Genomic DNA, 5,360 nt, shown 5'->3' with positions numbered 1-5,360 from the left:
CTTTCTTTCTTTCTTTCTTTCTTTCTTTCTTTCTTTCTTTCTTTCTTTCTCTCCTCCCTTCTGTTCCTCAGCTGCTGTGGCCATGGCTGATGACTCACTTGAGCCCCAGCTTTCTCTCTACAATGGGAATTTCATCATTCCTGTGCTCTAGGACTTGGAATAGGGGCCGTTGGTCTCAGTTAGCAGTTGAGTTTCTGTGGAAGAGTGATGTGGTGCTATGAATAGAAGACAGCCATGCAGAATTAACTGGAGCTCACCATGCTCCTGTTCTGTCTGTGATAAGCCCGAAAGGCTGCCTTGTAATCAGTGAGTCTGTAGTGTACACAGAGTGGACTCACTGTCATAGCATGGACTTTGCAGCCTGCCTCATGCTGCCTCAGGGCCAGAACAAGCTCATTTGCACGTATGAACACACTCAGGTTCAAGAATCAAGGGCAGGGCACATCTTAGCTAGAAAGACACTTGGAATGTCACCCCCAAGTGAATTTATATTATTCTCCTTCATTTAAAAATTTTTCTACAGACTTGATTCCAGATTATGACAAATCCTTCTAAATCACTGATGTTTTTCCATAATATTATCTGTTGTTAGCATCTTTCATTCATTTACTAATTTAACCAAAAATTTTGGAACACCAATTATGTACCAGGAAAATGTGTAAGCATCATGGATACAGTGGCACCTTATGAATCATGGTCCTTGTATTTGTGGAGCTTGGGTCTAGTTGGTGAGACCATAATGAAATCAATGACCATGTAAATAAGTACGTAGTTATAAACTGGTTAGCACTTGACAGGAAAGTACAGGATAACATACAATGTGCAGAATTAGCCTTAACAAATAATAAGCCTACTCATAAGAAATAAATTTCCAATATGTATATTTCTCTTCTAAATTTGGAAGTAACACTCAGAACAATTTGCATAAAAGAGAGACTGTCTTCAATGATAGCATTTTTTTTTTTTTTGGCTGTACCACGTGGCTTGCAGGATCTTAGTTCCCCAACCAGGGATTGAACCCGAGCCCTCAGCAGTGAAAGTTCAGAGTTCTAACCACTGGACTGCCAGGGAATTCCCAATGACAGTCTTTTAAGTCTTTCATTTATGTTGGAGAACAGAATTGAACTGATTTTTACAGAGTGGTATGACTACAAAATGTAAGGTAATCCGTTTTCCCCCTTTGAAAAAAATCCATTCAGACTTATGTATGATGTAAATTGACCCCAATAATTAATAACACATGAAGATAAATTCTTCAAGGGAAAATCCTGAAAGTATATCCTGTTATGTCTTAAAAATTGGAAATAAATGTTAGAGGGACCAAAATTTGAGACATATTTTGTCTCAAATGCTCAAATATTTATTAGATGAACTAAAGAATGAATCTGCCTTTAACATCTGCATCACTGGCATCCATTGAAAGGAATTCACCATGGCTACCCATTACTTTATTCATTTTTACTGGGTCCTATACTTGAGGGTGAGCAAATAATGCAGAGCAAATAGGGCTTTTCAGAAATTCCTTGGCTTTGGTTGAATTCACATGATACCAAACATGTAAATAGATATTTGATTGTGTAGACAACACATTTCTCAGGCCTTTCCTTTACCAGGAACTCCATTGATGAGTTAAATATTTTAATCGTGAGTTATTATGGTCATTAACATGAATACTGTTTGTTGCACTTCTGAATAAATGTTTAGCTTTCGTGTGGTAAGATCACTGTGAAAATGGACTTGGGTGGGGCAGAAGAGAGGGAGGGGACATTTTCTTACCTGTAAGTAGTAAACAGTTCTCCAAAATTACCCAACTCTTTCACAACTTTCTTTCTTGGAAAAAGTATATCATTAAAAGTACAATGTCTCCACCTATTATAATTGGTGTGTTAGTCTTGTACTATACAAGGCAACTCAATGATTTTATCAACATAAGCATGCATGTATAATGTAGGAGTTGGATTTTCTCGTTCATTTTATTGGTTTCCACATATCAATTGTAATCCACTGGATGGAATTTTAGGCTGGAGCCTTCCAAATGGCTCTCAGTGAATAAGGCTAAAAAGGATTACAGAACGTTAGGCCTCCTGATTAGCTTCTCAGAATTTATTTGCTCAGAATAGTCAAATAATAAGGTAACAGAATGAAAGAAGAAGAAAGAAGGAAATATCACAATGCAGTTTACTTTTCTTTCTTTCTTTCTTTCTTTTTGGCTGTGTTGGGTCTTTGTTGCTGTGCGCGGGCTTTCTCTGGTTGCAGCGAGCAGGGGCCACTCTTCGTTGCAGTGTGCGGGTTTCTCATTGCAGTGGCTTCTCTTGTTGTGGAGCACGGGCTCTAGGCACGTGGGCTCAGTAGTTGTGGCACACGAGCTCTAGAGCACAGGCTCAGTAGTTGTGGTGCACAGGCTTAGTCGCTCTATGGCATGTGAGATCTTCCCAGGCCAGGGCTCGAACCTGTGTCCCCTGCATTGGCAGGTAGATTCTTAACCACTGCACCACCAGGGAAGCGCCATACTTTTCTTTTCTTTTATCCAATTAAAGTGTAGAAACTCAAATGGAGACACAAAGCCTTGTAACTTAATTGTGGAAGTGACATACTATCATTTCTGCCATTTTCTGTTGGTCACACAGACCAGCCCTGGTATAATTTTGGTGAAGATTACACAAGAGTATGAATACCAGGAGACAAAAACAATCAAGGGCTCCTTGGAGGCTCACTACCACAGCCATTGGGAAGTTTGTGTCCTTACCTGTCCCACATATGGATGCATCAATGCAAAAATCTAAGTCTGTACTTTCTCTTGGATTTCAGTCTATTTTCTTAGCAATGTACATTTAGCTTATGCACTCAAGTACTATTTTGAAGTTAGACACTGTAAGACAATGTACTTTGAAAAACATCTTTATTGAGATACAATTCACATACCATAAAATTCACCCACTTAAAGTATAAAACTCAATAGTTTTTAGTACATTCATAGAGCTGTGCATTCATCACCACAATCAATTTTAGAACATTTTTATTAGCACACAACCCCTCTACCCCATATCCCTTAAATTTCACTCCCCAATTCCCCATCCCCCCTCAGCCCTAGACAACCACTAATCTACTTTCTGTCTCTATAGATTTGCCTATTTTGGACATTTCATGTAAATGGAATCATATAATATGTGGTCCTTTGTGACTAGCTTCTTTAACTTACCCTAATGTTTTCAAGGTTCATCCATGTTGTAGCGTGAATCATACTTCATTTCTTTTTATTGATGAATAATATTTCATTGTATGGATATAATACATTTATAGCGTGGATATAATGAGTGGATTTATCCATTCATCAGTTGATGGACATTTGAGTTGCTTCCTCTTTTGGGTTATTACAAATGATGCTGCTATGGACATTTATGTACAAGGTTTCCTGTGGACATATGTTTTCAATTCTCTTGAGTATATACCTAGGAGTGGAATTTCTGGGTCATATGATAAATAAATTTTAACCATTTGCAGAACTTCCAGACTGTTTTTCAAAGTGGCTGTACCATTTTACATTCCCACTAACATGTGTGAGGCTTCCAATTTCTTCACATTCTTACCAACACTTATTAGTATTTATATTTTTTAAATTAATTAATTAATTTATTTTTGATTGCGTTGGGTCTTCGTTACTGCATGGAGGCTTTCTCTAGTTGTGTTGAGCGGGGGGCTACTCTTCATTGAGGTGCCCTGGCTTCTCATTGCGGTGCCTTCTCTTGTTGTGGAGCACGGGCTCTAGGCGCAGTGGGGGCTTCAGTAGCTGTGGCATGCAGGCTCTAGAGCACAGGCTCAGTAGTTGTGGCACATGGGCTTAGTTGCTCCGCAGCATGTGAGATCTTCCCGGACCAGGGCTCAAACCTGTGTACCCTGCACTGGCAGGCGGATTCTTAACCACTGTACCACCAGGGAAGCCCCAGTATCTATATTTTGACTGTAGCTCCAGTAGGCTGAATAATGGCCCCCAAAGATATGCAGGATATCCCTGGAATCTGCAAATGTTACCTTGTATGGAAAAAAGAGTCTATGCAGATGTGATTAACTTAAAGATCTTGGGTTGGGGGAGATTATACTGGATTACCCAGGTGGGCCCTAAATGCAATCACTAGTATTTTTTTAAAGGGACAGTTATTAAAAAGAGGCAGAGGGAGATTTGACTATAGAGAGAAAAAGAGAGGCAAGGTGACTATCCAGGAGGAGTTTGAAGTGATGTCCCAAGCTCAGGAATGCCAGTAGCTACCAGAAGCTGCAAGAGGGAAGAAACAAATTCTTCCCTAGAGCCTTTGGAGAAAGTACAACCCCGTCAGCACCTGAATTTCAACCCAGTGAAGCTGATTTCAGACTTCTGGCCTCCATTTCTGGCCTCCAGAAATGTGAGAAAGATGGAAGTATGTGTATATATCAAAGGGCAACAAGAGGAATCTTTGAATGATGAGAATATTCTGCTCTTCATTGTATCGATGTCAACATCCTGGTTGTGATATTGTCCTATAGTTTTGCAAGATGTTACCATTGGGGGAAAACTAGATAAAGGGCATATATAATCTCTCTGTAATATTTCTCACAATTGCATTAGCCATTCTGGCAATATGCTACCCTAGTGTGTGGGTATTCTATAAAGCAACTTTACCCAGTGATAAACCATTTGTCCATAGGTCAATGTCCCATGCATTAATGAACATGGACCTTTCAACATTTTGGAAGTAGGAAATGGACACATTTCTGCCAGTTAGGGTTGACACTGATATTCACTCTAAGGTGTCAATGCTACTGGGTCTACAGGGCATCAGAACCATTAAAAGGAGCACTCCTGGTGAGGCAATGCACCTTGTCATAAAGACCTCATATCGTTGCAAAATATCTTTTACCTTTTCCCTCTAATTGTCATTTCTCTCCCCTCTTCTCTCTTCAACAAATGCTTCAGGGGAATCTTAATTTATCCAAGTAGGCATGTATCAATTTTGTTTTGTTTTTCTTTTTGTTGAAAAGAAAGACAGTCTGTGGTCCAAATCAACTGTAAACTTTACAGAATCCTTACTAGGATTTCATAATCACAAGAGCTTTCCACCATGCAGATGATGAAGTCTGATGTGCAGTCAAAGAAACCAAGTTGACGTCCCCTTTTCCTTCGTCAGTTTTTCTGATAGGTTTGCTCTGCTGTCCCAGAAATATTCCCAAGTACTCTTTAAAACTCTAATGATTCGGGCTTCCCTGGTGGCGCAGTGGTTGCGCGTCCGCCTGCCGATGCAGGGGAACCGGGTTCGCGCCCCGGTATGGGAAGATCCCACATGCCGCGGAGCGGCTGGGCCCGTGGGCCATGGCCGCTGGGCCTGTGC

The 5,360-nt window shown here is 40.3% G+C and overlaps 1 protein-coding gene across 3 annotated transcripts in view; it reads left to right on the top strand.

Moving 5' to 3' along the window:
- The window catches only part of ABCB11 (ATP binding cassette subfamily B member 11), a 94,391-nt gene that overhangs the window by 5,930 nt on the left and 83,101 nt on the right, over positions 1–5,360 (top strand). The gene's annotated exons all lie outside the window — the stretch shown is intronic.

The sequence above is a fragment of the Physeter macrocephalus genome, chromosome 2, assembly GCF_002837175.3.
Source record: "Physeter macrocephalus isolate SW-GA chromosome 2, ASM283717v5, whole genome shotgun sequence".
NCBI classification, from domain to species: Eukaryota; Metazoa; Chordata; class Mammalia; order Artiodactyla; family Physeteridae; genus Physeter; species Physeter macrocephalus.
The sequence above is the reverse complement of the archived record's forward strand: the minus strand, read 5'-3'. Positions and strand labels throughout refer to the sequence as shown.